Source organism: Ursus americanus, chromosome 6, assembly GCF_024610735.1.
Source record: "Ursus americanus isolate L20-20 chromosome 6, mUrsAme1.1.p, whole genome shotgun sequence".
Taxonomy (NCBI): Eukaryota; Metazoa; Chordata; class Mammalia; order Carnivora; family Ursidae; genus Ursus; species Ursus americanus.
In genome coordinates this window covers 21,331,909-21,347,825 of record NC_142132.1, presented here as the reverse complement: position 1 = coordinate 21,347,825, position 15,917 = coordinate 21,331,909, and positions in this window count along the sequence as shown.

Sequence of the window (15,917 nt, the reverse complement as noted above, 5' to 3'; positions counted from 1 at the left end):
TAATAACACATGTAGCACCCGATATTCAATAAGTGAGTGCCAGAAAGATAATAGCTATAATAATAAAATAGTAAAAATTCTTCTAAATATGTATTTTGTTTCTTTATGGTAACTTCATTGAAAAATATAATTTCTGGATGTACGATGGGACCACTTTAAAGATAACAGAATAACTGTTACTCATGAATAATTAAACCTTTTTTGACTTGACTTCTGTAAGATGTGTTTTTGGAAGAATCTTCTGAGTTATTCATTAGACCAATCCAAGATGAGCAAATGTAAGCAAAGCAGCAGGACAGCCATTAAATTTCAGTGTTTCCATGAACAAGAGAATGTCCTAAATGGTAGATTAGTTCAGTCATTAAATGAGCCTGGAATATTCTTCAAAAAAAAAAAAAAAAAACTACCTTTACTACTCATGAATAAGGGCTTATCCTTGGAAAACAGACCCATACCTTTCGAGTAAAACAAAGTACCTGCCAGTTGTGGTTTATACACAGGAGAAAAAACCTGTGGTTTTCCTTCCTCCCCCAAGCCACAATTGCTATTTGTTAAAACCCAGAAAACCTGTTTCTCTCTTTTCTCTCACAGTGGTTTCAGAAATTTGCAGATACATTTGTTTAGAGTCTTTTCTAAAAGTCTCCTTTCCTCCTTTCTAGCCATGATAAATGTGTGAAAATCATTTCACAGCTGGGAAACAGGATTAAAAAGTCAGAGTACAAGTAGGTCCCTATACAAATATGGGGCTGGGTAAAGAGAAGGAAAAAAGAAAGAAACGAATAAATAAATTGGAAGGGTAAGGACTAATGTTGATTTTGAAATAATGTTTTTAATATTCTTGTCCTAGACTATGGATTATCTGCCTAGCATAAAAACAAGAATGGATATCCCCACTGAAATAGTTCCCAGAGAAAATTGGTAAAGATACAAATGCTTTGGTTTGTTTTTGTTTTCCTCCGTATAAATGTTACTTTCCCAAACCTCCCAAATACACTTTCCTACAACTTTCAGTTAAAGAGGTGGTCAAAAAGATTCATTTATGGGAATTTACTAAGGATGGGCATTTTTTTAAAGTGCATTTAAAAATGAAACTCTATTTTGCAGAGCAGTCGTGGATTTACAAAAAAAATTATGAGGATCCTCAAAGAGTGGGATCTGAAGGTGGGCGTTTCTCAGTGAGAGTGGCAAGCTAGGGAGATCTGGGACTGTTGCCACCTTGCATCAACTGAACGTTCAGCAACTCAACAAAGAAATTGGCCATTGTCCCCATCTCCAAGACCAGAACCAGGAGTCAGATATTTTGCCCATGGGGAGAGGCAGGCCAGAGAACAGAGCTCTAATCTCATCTCCAACCCCCAAGGAACTGATTTCAATTGCAATGAAGTACAGAGAAGTTCAAGCCTAAGGGAACTCTGAAAAGCAATAAAAATTATGGTGAAAGGCAACTGAGAGGAGATCTATAGATTCACTGGTGATAAAGGCTACCTGGGAGGTTGTTCTCATTTCAGTGGAGAGAAATGAGGACAGTGACAGCTGGGAAGAACCCTCTTAAGTCAAATATCAGTCAAGGACCTGAGGAACTATCCCCTGAAAGGAGTCTAAAATTGATTGGATTCGTATGTAAAGGAATTTCTGTCTCAAGGCATTGTTGAAAACAACAGAGCAATTAGTAAGCAATTAATGGAGCTAACAGCCATGTGTGAGAGGAAAAGAGAGAGCTCTACTATAATCCCTGTCATCCTAGGGTAACTGTGGACATACTTAAGTCTGTGTCCCCTGAAGAGAAAACTCAGAGGCTTCACACTGGGTGTGTGATGAGGGCTGGAGGGGGGGTGGATAGACTTCACTAAAATAATACAGACTAATCAGTAAACAAACAAGCAAGAAAATAATAATAAGCCCTGGGAAGAGAAAGAAAGTGCCTAGAATTGCTACAATATATAATTCAAAGTGTCACACTCACACACACACAAACACTGGTGACAAGGTGGTCATACTGGAAAAGTATGACCCACACATCAGAAAAAAAATAGATTATGGAAAGTGCCTGTGAGAATATTCAAATGTCAGATATTTTTAAATGAAGTATAATTAACATACAATGTGGTATTAGTTTCAGGTGTATAACATATTAATTCAAAAATTTTATACATTACTCAGCGCTCACCTCAATAAATGTAGTCACCATCTGTCACCAAACAATGCTATCACAGTATTATTGACGATATTCCCTATGCTGTACTCTTCATCTCCATGACTTATTTATTTTATAATTGTAAATTGTACCTCTTAATCCCTCTTATCGTTATCACCTATCTCCCCACCTTTCTTCCCTCTGGCAACCATCAATTTGTTCTCTGCATTTAAGAGTCTGTTTCTGTTTGTTTATTTTATTTTATGTTTAGATCCCACATATAAATGAAATCCTTTGTCTTACTCTGAGTTATCAAATGTCAAATTTAACACACTTAAAGGAGTCATTATAAATATGCTCAAAAATTAAAAGAAACAATGATTAAAGTAAAAGAAAGTAGGATGGCAATATAATATCAAATAACTGATACCAAAAAAAGAGAAATTATAGAAAAAAGAACCAACTGTCAATTCTGGAGTTGAAAAACACATATAATCAAAATAGAAATTCATTGGAGGACTCAATGGTAGATTTGATACAGCAGAAGACAGCATTCAATGACTTTAGATAGATCTATTGAGATTATGGAATTCAAAGAACACAGAGAAAAAGAGGAATGAAGAAAAATGAACAAAGACTCAGAAAAATGTGGGGCACTATTAAGCTCCCCAGCATATTGTAATGAGAGTACCAGGAGTCAGAGAAAGGAGCAGATAAAATATTCAAAGAAATAGTGACAGAAAGCTTTCCAAATTTATTGGAAAACTTTGATCTATATATACAAGAAGCTCAACCTTATTAGACTTTCCAAAATATTTATCTTATGAAAAAGCTTAGAATACATTATTAGATCAAAATTAGTCTTGAAATCACCTACCATATTTTATTTTAGTCTTGTCATTTCATACATTAGTCTTTTTGTTTGTTTGTTTCAAGTTTTTATTTAAATTCTAGTTTAACTGAAGAGCTAATTATAATTGTTCGTTATAATTTCTTTGGGATCATCAGCTAGAAGAAGGGCAGCAAGAGAAGTGGACGTCTTTCCAAATCCTTCCCTGAGGAATAGTGACAGACCGTGTCAAGAGAAGTTTCAAAGAGCTCATCTAGTTTCAAAGAGCTTATCCCAAGATGAAAGAGGTTCTCTGAAGCCAATTCAATAGATTTGGGGGTCTACTGTTCCAACAGAATATATTTGTATAAATTGAATACTGGCCATTGCAGTGGCAGAAAAATAGAGAAGTCCCTTTCTTACCGTAGGTTTTGAGTTGATATAGTCTACATCTGGGGGACAGGAGAGACTTCAATGCTAAATTAAGTTCAATTTTTTTACTAGACTGGTATTAGGTATTCTAATTTCTGACTGGAGATTTCTTTGTGACTTAAAGTAAGATGTTTCTCTTACCAAAAAGGGAACATAAAAGTCGTGAACCTGGAGGATTTTTACTCAGGGCCAGAAAAAGATCTGCTTCTAAATATTGTAAAGGAACAATGAGAGATAAAATAAAGTTGCGTTTTGATTATGTCATGAGTCATGCTTAATCAATACAGTGGTTGCACACATGTTGCATCTTAAACAATTTGCTTCAAATTCAGGATGTTTAATGAGCCAGAGCTGAGCTAATAGCGAGTCTGTTCATGGACAAATGCCAGATTTTCAAGGCGGCATCAGCTGTGAGTTTAATTTTTAAAAACCCTTTGTAATGTTACGGAGTAATTTTGCAACAGCAATTCAGCATAATGAATGAAGATTTTCTGCCTTTCTACCTAGTCCTTCTTCAAAGTCCTAAGTCTGCCATACATTAGTTGTGTTATATGGAAGGTATTACACATTTCATAGGACCGTGTAATGAACAACTGGTATGGGCGATTTTTAATATCGATGGGTTGCAGTTCTACAGAATTATCTAAGGGTATTACTGTCTGAATGAAATATGAATTCCTGTTTCTATCCATTTACTTGTAAGGTGACCTCTGGCAAGTTGTTACTTTCTTTGAACCTCATTGTCTTGTATTTAAAGTGACTGCCCATATCCTACAGAGTGTGTGTAGACTTAAAAATATTAATATTTGGGGATCCCTGGGTGGTTCATTCGGTTAAACTGCTGCCTTTGGCTCAGGTCATGGTCCTTGAGTCCTGGGATCCAGTCCCACGTCAGGCTCCTTGCTCAGCAGGGAGTTTGCTTCTCCCTATCCCTGCTGCTCCCCCTGCTTGTACTCTCTCTCTGTCAAATAAATAAAAGATTTAAAAAATATTAATATTTGATATCATTGTAGAGTTTTAAATACTCTGGAAATGCAAGATACAGTGGTAATTTTATTTTGTTTTTATTTTTTTTAAGATTTATTTTTTTTATTTGAGAGAAAGTGAGAGAGGGAAAGCATGTGGGGGGGATGGACAGAGGGAGAGGGAGAGAATCCCAAGCAGACTCCCCATTGAGTGTGGAGTCCAACACAGGGCTGGATCCCAGGACCCTGAGATCATGACCAGAGCTGAAACCAAGAGTCAGATGCTTAACCTACTGAGCCACCCAGGCACCCGACAATGGTAATTTTAAAAGATATTCTAAAACAATATAGTATGAACCCTGACTGAAAACATTCCATGGTGCTGTCAGTGGTGGGAGGAAATTTTAAAGGTTATCAATCATATCTTCTCCCTCCTCCTCACCCCATTTTTATCCTTAACCAGATGCTTTTCATTCCCTAAATATCACCAGCACAGATATTCATTAAAAAACCAAAGATGCCAAACCCAGATTCTCAAAAATCTATCTCATTTTTTAAAAAGATTTCAGTTATTTATTTGCTAGAGAGAGAGAGAGAGAGCATGAGCAGGTGAAGGGCAGAGGGGGAGAGACAAGCAGACTCCCTGCTGAGCTGGGAGCCCAACACAGCACTTGATCCTAGGACCCAGAGATCATGACGTGAGCCAAAGTCAGATGCTTAACTGATGAGTCACCCAGGTGCCCAAAAAATCTATTTCATTTTTAAAAAGAGGGGTTCAAAAAGCAAACAATAATATTTTTATTTATTTTATTCATCCTTGTCTATAGTACTTATTTATTCAACTTATTTATTATATATGTTATTTATAAAAATGACATATTATATATTATATGTTATTTATAAAAATGACAAACTTTCAGTTATAAGATGAATAAGTTCTGGGATGTATTGTCCTGCATGGTGATTATTGTTAGTAATATAGTATTGTATACTTGAAATTTGCTAAGCGAGTAGATCTCAAGTGTTCTCACCACACGCAAAAGAAATTCAGCATGTGTTAACTAGCTTGATTGTGCTACAAATTCCAGAATGTATTTGTACATTATATCATTATATTGTGCATCTTAAAAAAATCACATTGCACGACCTAAGTATATATAATTTTTATTTGTCAATCATACCTCAATAAAGCTGGAAAACATGCACAAATAATATTTTTAAAAAAGAGAATAATGGGAAAAAGTAAGCCACGTGACAAGGAAGAGTATTTTAGGAAATAGAACTGCAGAGCTCCTAAGAAGAGACCAGATTTCATATCCTACAGAAGGAGAAAGAAGAACACTGTGGAGAGAACAGAGTGAAAACTGAGGAGAAGGGTATTAAACAATAGTAGGGCAATATTCAGGAGATAAATCACACAGGTCTTTGTAGGTTAAGGCAAGGACAAGAATCCTACCTGTAAAGAACTTAAAATCTGATGGTGTGTTAAATATAGCCTTCCCCCACAAATCACATTAGAGAAACCAGCTAGGGATTGAATCATCATAATTTATTCTATTAAAAATTGTTTAATTTTTACAGTTCAATCTAACTGTTATTTGTGGCCTGTTTTGAACTAGGTCGTGTAATAGGCACAAACCTATAAATGAGTTTGAAACAAGGTTCCTACTTTGAAGAACTCAACCTAGTTGGGATATTGTGTTGTAAATATCATAGTGGAGACAAGCACAGGGATGTATGGTAGACAGGCCAAATCAGGTATGACAGGGAAGGTTTCCTGGAGGAGGCAGCCTTAGCTGACTCTTGAAGATGAAAAAGAAGCAAAGGGCATTACAGATCATGTGAATTGCTTGATTAAGGATATGGAATTATAAGACAGCATGAGGCAACATGCAAACTTCAGTACTGCTGAGAAAAAGGTGAAAAGCATTAATTATACACTTCTGTTTCGATTGATCTTCCACCCATCTCCCTAACCCTGAGTTCTACATATGCATGTGTTTCCACCTGTTCTTACAGGCTGAGGCTCAATTCAAATATGAACCCCTCCCTCCCTGAAGTATTTTCAAATGTCTGTGGAAAGAAATGTTAGCATGTCGTGAGCTCATAATGAATTTTCACCAAATGTTAAATTCTTTGTAGGTAGGATTCATGTCTAATGTATCTCTATTCCTTCTGTGATGCCCAGTAGTGGTTTACCCATAGTACATGGTCAAAAACATTTATTAAGTGAATTAAACTAATCTGTCTACAGAATCATCTCCAAGTTGATTATCAATACCAGCTTGTATCTCAAAATTATTTCACTAGGTTCTTACAAATAGCTCCCCAAACTAACTAGGCTATTATAACTTCTATTCAGAAGATACCGTTTTCATTAACCCCTTTAAATTCCAAAAATACTGCCCCGATTCACTGTTTCTATGATGTAACTACTATCTTACACCTAGAATTTTAGACATAAACCATATATTAAAATCATCTATTTCAGTGATCTCAAGTCTGGTTGCACATTTAAATCACTTGCGTACTGTTAAAATATCTATATCTGGGCTCTACTCTCTAGAAATTCTGATTTAATTGATCTGAGATGGGGCCCGGAAACTGAAACTATGGTTTAAAGCAATGAACTTCATTATATTGTATGTTATGAAACTTATTATCTATTACAAATAAAGAAAGTCTAATTCAGAAAGGTCAAGTGACTTGCCCAAGAGTCACAGATAAATCTAATTGTGATAAATCTCTACTTGGAAGCCAACTCTCCTTCCTCTCTTCCTTCCTCCCTCCCTCCCTCCCTCATTCCTTCCTTCTTTCCTTCCTTCCTTCTTTCCTTCCTTCCTTCCTTCCTTCCTTCCTTCCTTTCTTTCTCACTTTTTTTCTTCCTCTCTCTTTTTCTTTCTTTCCTCCTCTCTCTTTACCTTTGGTCATAATATTCACCCTACCTGTAATGCCATTTATCCCTTTTGGCTTCTCGATTATCCTTCATTTTTTCAGGACCAACTTAAGACCCACCTTGATCTTTCAAATCTACCTCTCCTTTCTCTGATTTCCTATTGCAAGTGCGGTTGGAACATAAAAATTAGTGCTTCTCTTTGTGAGATATCCTTTAGTTAAAAGTAATATATGCTGGTCAAACTAGTTTAAGCAAGTAAGAGAAAAGAGAACAACAAAAGGTTTTCTTCTATAACCCAAGAGCATATCATGTATGTGGACCTTATGAGGGACTGGAACCAGGAGCAGAAAGCCTTTAAGAACCAAAGCTTTAAAGCTACATCTTCTTTTCTCTCTCTTCCTCTTTCTCTCCCTCTGTTCCTTATCATTATTCTTTCCCTACATGTGGTTTTTCTGTGCAACATCATAAATATGATGTGGTCTGGACCTCCTAAATCATACATGTCCTTCTAGCTCAACTGTCCAATATAGACTCACATAATTCAAATTTTATGGGAAAGCTACTCTTACTGACCCAGCTGTACCCAGGTGTCCATTCCTTGTCTCTTCAGACTGTGATCCAATCACAGTTGTGATAGAATTGTGAGTGGTTTAATCTACTTTATCATTTGATAAGCACTGCCTTTTATACTTTTTAATGTAGAATGATTAGTATAGATTTTGCATAAATGTAAAACTGAATGGGAAAGATAACAGCTTTACCTTATTTTGTGCCCCTCACAATGCATGAACTCAGCATCTTATGGTTTAGTTTATCAACTAATTGGGGGAAGCTGAAGGATACTGGTATCCTTGAGTCTTAATAAGTTGGAAGGTATGAAAGCAGATGTTATAGCACCCCACACTTCACCAGAATGAAGATACTGTCAAGCCTACATCCCAGGAGCAAAATCATTGCACTGGAACAACCAGGTCTGAACAGAACAAAGTAGGACATGGGGGGCAGGACCTGAGTTAATCTGATCTCACTACACGAGGAAACATTCAAAGCAACCCTGGGAATGTTAGACAATATTGCCACTACGGAGAAACTTAAAGGGATGATCTTGAAGGTTTCCAAATGATTCCTAGGTCAGGGTGAACAGACTGGAGGAAGAGCATGGCCTAGGCTCAGCACCTCCAGGGAGTCCTATCTTCGGAGGTCTGGGCTATGTGGTATCATGCTGTGGCAGAAGATGGTATTTCCAGTTTATGTTTTGTTTTTCCAGTGGCCCCTACTTTCTGTAATAGAACAATAATTCCTTGTTATGATCAAAATCTATGTTGAAAAAGGCTCTGAGAATAGCAATTACATCTCACTACTGATTAAGGCTTGTGTATCTCTCCCTAGGAAGTGATGTATTTTACACCTGTCTCTGTAGAAAGGGCTATTTTTATCTAAGTGTGTGTTTTTCATGGCGGCTGGTTCATGCCTGAGTATGTGGTGACCTTTCTAAAAAGTGCAGTTATTATATTCAATTTCCAAATGAACCTTGTTGGCTCATCTTGGTTCTGGTGACCATTCATCGTCTAGTGAATAGTGACAAGGGTTTGTGGTCACACAGGAAAACTATAGATGGCAAAGCCAATTGTGTGTGTGTGTGTGTGTGTGTGTGTGTGTGTACATGTATCATGTGAACAATTTCTTTCTCTATGAAGAGATCACCAAAATTCAGTGGATAATAAGAGAAGAACCATTTGAGTTAAGGGGCCTTCTTTCTGACCAAGAATGGGACTATCTGAAAAACCAAACCACCTGGGTAAATTTGGTTAGTTTGGCCTGCATCTCCTATGCCTTAAGGTGAAGTGGTCATTTTTACCTGTCATACTAGTGACAAAGACAGATTTTTTTAAAACATAGGAAATAGACTAACCATGATGGCTAACTCCACAACGTCTTAAACAAGACACAAAAAAATTCATGTATGAATTTCCTCATCATGAGAGAGGATGGATACCTCCCACGTATGGTAGGCAGAATTCTTAGATGGCCCCACATTTTCAAACCTTTTATATAGTCCTCTTCCCTTCTGAGGTGGAGCCTGTAAGTATGATGGGATAGTTACTCCCTTGATGAGGTTATGTTATACATGGCAAAGGGTGATAGGATAGTCACCCAATCACTATATTACTTTATAGAAGACCACTTCACTGCAGACTAAAGAGGAATTAAAAAGTCAGAGACATGTAATACTGCCACCTAGAAGAAAGCAGATAGCCTTGTTATGAACTGCCTTTGGAGCCAGGAGGCAAGGGATTGAGATCTTCTCAAAGCTGAGGGCTATCCCAGGCTGACAGCTAGCAAGAAGATGGGATCTCAGGAAAACAGCCACAAAACAATGAATTTTGTCGATAATCCATGAGCGTGGAAAAGGATTCTGTGTCTCAGATGAGAGTTCAATTCCTGACCAATACCTTGATTTCAGCTTGGTAATACCCTGAGCAGAGTAACCAGCTAGCCTGTATCTGAACTCCTAATCCAAAGAAATCATAAGATGCTAAATGAGTGTTATTTAAATCACTGTTTGTAGTAATTTGTTACACTGCAATAGGACACTAACAAACCATTAAATAAATAGTTAATACATTCATTTAATGATTTAATAAACATTTATGGGGAAATCACTACATGCTAAGCATCATGGTAGGTAATGGAGAGTCCGAGTCAAACATGGCCACCACCATCCCCATGCAAATAAGAAAAGATTCTATTTAGGAGCCAATTTTCTTATTAAAAAAGAAAGAAGTCCGCAAACTTCTCAGAACAGCATCATCTGCTTGTTAGAGACAAACTGATAGCTTCAGTTTGCAAAAGAGCAGAACTAGAATTTACACTTAGACTGCAGAGAAGGCAAGGTGATCACAGGATTAAAAATGGTTTCTTTGTGTGTTATAACTCTTTTTCTTCCGCTCCATTGTTTTCTCTTATCCTGTCCAAGCCAGAAACAATGACACAAGTTCCATGTCATGAAGAAGGTGTCTGTTGGGTAAAGAGTGTTCTAGTTTTCTGAGATGTCCACATTTGCAGAAGCATCCCTTCTCCTCCCAAAAGTCGTAGACCCAACTAGCCACAGACTCCAATCTGTAGCTGAAGAAATCACCTGTGGAGTCCTGCTTTCAGCCCACCAAGGTTAGGCAAGAGTGAATAACTGGCAAGCAAGCCCAGAATAAGGGGCTGAGGCAACTCTGTAACTTCCCCCGCGGCAGCCCAGGCGGAGAACAGCCCCTCCCATCTTCACCCCAACTCCTACACACACAGTCTATTTCCATATTTTCACACCTCTGCCATTCCAGATGGCAAAACTGCAAGCATTTTCCTTATACTAGAGCTTTTAAAATCCATTTAACTGATATAACCTGAAATACAATTCATCCTTTGGAAAGTTTTTTGTTTTTGTTTTGTTTTTCCTCTTCCAGCTGCTTTATTTGCAGTGATTAGGGAAAACTTATCTTTCTGTGAAGAGACTAATGGTTCAATCTGAGAGACCCAGAGAGGGAGAGGGAGGAGATAAAGATATATAGAAAGAGAGGGAAAGGAAGAGTGAGAGAGAGAGAGAGACAAGGAGAGAGAGAGAGAGAGGAAAGAGAGAGGGAGAGAGAGACAAGGAGAGAGAGAATGAGGAAAGAGAGAGGGAGAGAGAGAAAAAGGGAGAGAAAGGGAGAGAGAAAGAGAAGGAGAGAGAGAAGTATGAAGAGGGAGAGAGAGAGGGAAAGAGAGAGGACAAGGAGAGAGAGAGATGTGTGAGAGGGAGGGAGAGAGAAAGAGAGAGAGACTGAGAAACTGCAAGAAGACTGTTCCATCATTGAATAGCTGTCCTATATGTGGGAAGCTCAGTGAGGAACATTTAGACTCACAAAAGTCATCAAAGTTTCAGGTTGCTGTGTGGCTTTCTGGGCAGGAGCAGCTCCATGCTGGGCCAGGAAATTCATTTCAACAATACCAATGTCATAGTTAATGGTATAAACACATGTTTCCTCTTGTATAAGAAATTATTTAATTTCTCCTCACCATCATTACTTACACACTATGATAGTTTAACTGCCATGCAAATGCTCGAGTTAACAGAGGTAAACCCCTCTGTTTAGTGTCTGATATAAAAACTCCGTCAGTTGTAGTTATAACTACCATCATCAGAGCGTTCAGTATATTTGGGTTGAAAGGCAGTTGTGTATACTTTAAAGTAGATGTCCTAAAATAAAACAAAGAAATATTTTTGTTATTTTATGGGTGATTCTCTCTCCCACCCCCACCCCCAAATTATTTCATTCACAACACAGCATTCTTCTAATTACCTGCAACATTATTTAAATACAAGCTTAAAAATCTGACTTTCTTCACATTGTCATTTCCCCCCACCATGTGGATTCCAGGGTCCTGTCTGCAGAACTGGCCTATAAAATTAATTCTGAGATTGCAATCTTTGCCTTGAAAAGAAAACTTAGACATGACATATATCTTCTATCTATTTCAATAATGTCAAGTCTCTTGCCCCAAAGTGTTTGATAGATTGTAAATTGAGATGCTTCTAAATGAAGGAGATATGAACCCTTTATATGTACCTGTCACTTGAAGCAATCATTCTTAAGCATGGTATGAGTGGTGATGTACAGAAGACACGGGGGCCACTTTGATAAATTTTGATAAACAGAAAGGGTCATTTTAGGGTTTTAGGCAGTAGTAAATAAATCTACCCATTTCAGGCTGCTCTAAAGACTGGGACAAGAGTAAGAGGCAAAATATAAACTAAAATGCTTACCCAGAAGAGTACCTCCCAGTTTCTCCATGTAAAATCTTATAAGAATATGTTTTAATATTATATTTCTCTGCCATAGGCTATTTTATATTCAATCCAGGGAACCATCCACCCTGCCCCATGCTAGGCAATGGAGCTGACATCCTTTTGCTTATAGTATTTAAAGAAATTAAACTGTCAGTCTTCATTTCTCTTGATGGCTATACCAGCATGTCCCATTTTTGTCTAAGAAGCTTATTTGAATTTAAAATCATCCTGGGTGACTTCAGAGTCCCAATTTCAGACTTCTACCTTCTGCTGAGATCCAGGGTGCTGGTGTCCAAGCTATCAATACAAATGAAGTCTGATCACATCAGAGGGGAGGAAAAACACTTTTCTTCTTTCCTGCCTTGACATTCTCTAATTAGGAAGCTGAGGAGATTTTCAGGTCCAGAGATGACCTCCCCATTGCTGAGACAGGAGGGGAGAGGTCTGAAAACTATGTCCCAAAATTACAGCAAACAACTGGTAGGGGCGAAAAAATCTTCCCATCCATGCAGTTGTCCAGTTATATGATCACCCCCAAACCTGCACCACTGAGGACCTCTCTGGAAGCAGCAATTTGTTACCCATCTTCTCATCTCAGAAGTCTGAGTCCTATCAAATCGGGACTAATCCTTTCATATTTTTTCTCCCATCCCTCCTTCATCTACTCCTTCACTCCTGCTCTGCTCCCTGAGATCATCTATGTTTTTTTAAAAAGATTTTATTTATTTATTTTAGAGAGAGAGTGAACAGGAGAGAGAGTGGGGGGGGGTGCAGAGGGAGAGGGAGAGAATCTCAAGCAGGTTCCTGCTGAGCATGGAGTGCAATGCAGGGGTTCCATCCCACGACCTTGAGATCATGACCTGAGACGAAATCAAAAGTCAGACACCTAAACGACTGAGCCACCCAGCCACCCTGAGATCACCTTCTAAATATATCATCTTGTCCAAATCTTTATATCGTGGTTTGCTTTAGGAGAAACTGAACATAGGCATTTCTCTCCTTATGAACTCAGACTCTTCTGGAGCCATATTACCCCTCACTGACTGTGTTCTAAAACTTTAATTCCGAAAGCTCTTATGTTAATAGGTATTTTTAGGAGAAGGAGGATTTAAGCAGTTTTCCTCTGCAGAAGGATTTATCAGAAACAGGTGAATTGAGATGCTCCCAGAAGAGGTAGAAATTATTAAAAAGCACTTTCCAAATTTACTTGATCAGAGAATCCTTTGGTTGTGTATTCTGCCAGGTTGCTGGTGATTTTTAGAGCACAGTTTAGTAAATGATAATGAGAGTTTCAGAATTTGAATATTTAAAAGGTGCAAGCAATGAATGGAAAGGACAAATGTCAGTGAGGTAGAGAGAGTATCGCCCACAGGAAAGTGCGAATCTCCTGGAGGCACTGGGTTCTGTCCTTGCGGTTCTGCATCCAGCTCCTATTGGCCAGCCTTGTCCCTCACTTGTCCTGAACCTTTTCTTCTCAATTATAAAGTATGTGTACTGATTCAGAACTCAATAGGTTCCTTCCAAGCTTTAAAATTCTATAACTTTATTATGGATTAATGTATTTTACTCTAAAGAAGGAGTCTAGCAAGAGGGTCCTTGATCTGAATTCATCAACTAAAGCACCGTCTGCTGCGCAAAACAGAAAAACCAACCAAATGATTATAAGCTGAAAAGGAATTTACCAGCTGACATGAATATAAAGGCAAAGCTTAAATGCTTCGGGAATGACCTAAAGTGAGACGTGGAAACTATCACCAGGACCCACTTCATTCCATCTCCTCTGCTCAGCTCCATTTTCTTCCATGTGTTGACTTCGCTACCAGGCAGGTATGATCTTTGTATATATTATATATATATAAGTATTTTTATTGATTTTTCTCAATTGTTTCCATTTTATTGGTTTTTGGTATAATCTTTGTTATTTACTTTCTTCTGCCAACTGAAGGTTTAATTTATTCTTCTCCTAGTTTCTTTTTTTTTTTATATTAATTTCAGAGGTAGAATTTGGTGATTCATCAGGTACATAGAACACCCAGTGCTCATTACACCAAGTGCCAATTTCATATATTTATGACTTCACCTTCAACTTGAAAGAGAGAGCTTGTCTTTCCCTCAGAAACAGACATACGCCCAGGGTGAGCCTCTCATTGGTTAAATTAGATCGAATTCCTACATCTGAAGTAATCGCTATCAGGAGAGAGATGAGCTCTCCAGTAGTTGAAAATTAGTGTCTGCACCTTAGAATCACCTGCAGGGATTTAAAAATACTTACATTGAGGCCCACCTTAGGCTAATTAAGGCTGTACATCTGTGAGTGGGAATCAGGTATTAGTATACTCTGAAGCTCTCCTAGTCTACCCAGTCTTAAGAACCGTTGCTTTAGACCTGGACTATAATGATTCACGTTTAGGGAATTCTACCTGGAGAATACTTCAAAAGACAGATTCTGATTCAGTAGGTCTGATGCAGGGCCTAGGGCACTGCATTTCTAATAGGTTGTCAAGTGACAACTAGTCCACACTTAGAGAAATAAGTCATATTATTCAGTATCTATTCCCACAACAGTGAGTAAGGTCAATTCTAACCAGAACATGGGGGCAAAGAGTGAAGAAGATATGACCCACCAAGGTAAATTTTACTTAGTTTTGATGAAATTTTCACTCCTGATGAGACTGGAACTTACAAAATCAGCTTTTATAATTATGTATAAGAGCTCAGTCACATGTTCATATCGTAACTGTCTTTCTAAAATTCTGTACTCTAGTGAATAAGAGTACATTTGGAATAGAGACCATCTACCAGGACCCAGGAAGTGTTAAACTTACTTTTGTCTCTTTCTTCTTTCCTGTGAAATAATAAAATTGGGCATGATTCTTAAATAAAACATAAATTACAAAAAAAAAAAACTTCTTTAAACATCTAAACAACAGTGCTTTATTGATAGGTTAGTTTTAATGGATAAAAAAGAAAAATTGCCATTTTTTTCCAGAGGGCATTCCGTAGGTAAAGATTCTCTCTTAAAAAAAGAAATTATCTATTTGCAAAAATATTTATTTAGATTTGGGCAGCAAAACAAAAGAGGGCTTAAATGTAACAGGGTAGGTTCCCCCCACCCACCCCTGCATAACCATTATTAGGTGGCAGCTGGCCCTAAGGAAAACTCAAACAAGCACAGGGCTCACCCTGACCACTCGCAAACGCCTTTTAAAACCACCACCACCACCACAACCACAACAAAAACAGCTTTTACTAGCATAGGTAATCATGCCAAAATAATCCCCGTAACTGACCTTGCATGGAAATGCTCTAATGCCATGAAACATTTTTTCGTGGTTAAAACTGCACAATGCACCTGAACTGTGTGTGTGTGTGTGTGTGTGATGAAGATCTGTTTACTTCAGAGGCATAAACAGCAGTACTAGGAAGGAGTGGCGAGGTCGAGATACTAGTCACCTTGGCAGGGCCAGATCTAGCACAGGCTCTGTCTGCATGTGTGATCAAGGCTGACCAGCAGCCTCGCCAGTGTATTCCTATGAGGGATGTGAATTTTCCATGAGCGTGAGGGTTGGGTCCCTCTGGACCAGGTGAGCACCCCGGCCAAAGAGCACCCCGAGGTGGCCCTGTCTGCATCTGGGGCAAAGCCATGTCCAAGAGGGAAAGTATGGTGCCCTCTGATCACCAGGAAGGCCCCACACGTTCCAGAGCAGCTGGGATGAGGCCTTCTGGTTAGCAAGCACTCCCTTCCCTTGGCCCCAGTCATTTCTGCAGAGCCCCCAAGGAGAGAACATCCAAGGCAGCCAGACTTCAAAAGAAGGGTTAAAGCAGAAAAAATAGATACTATT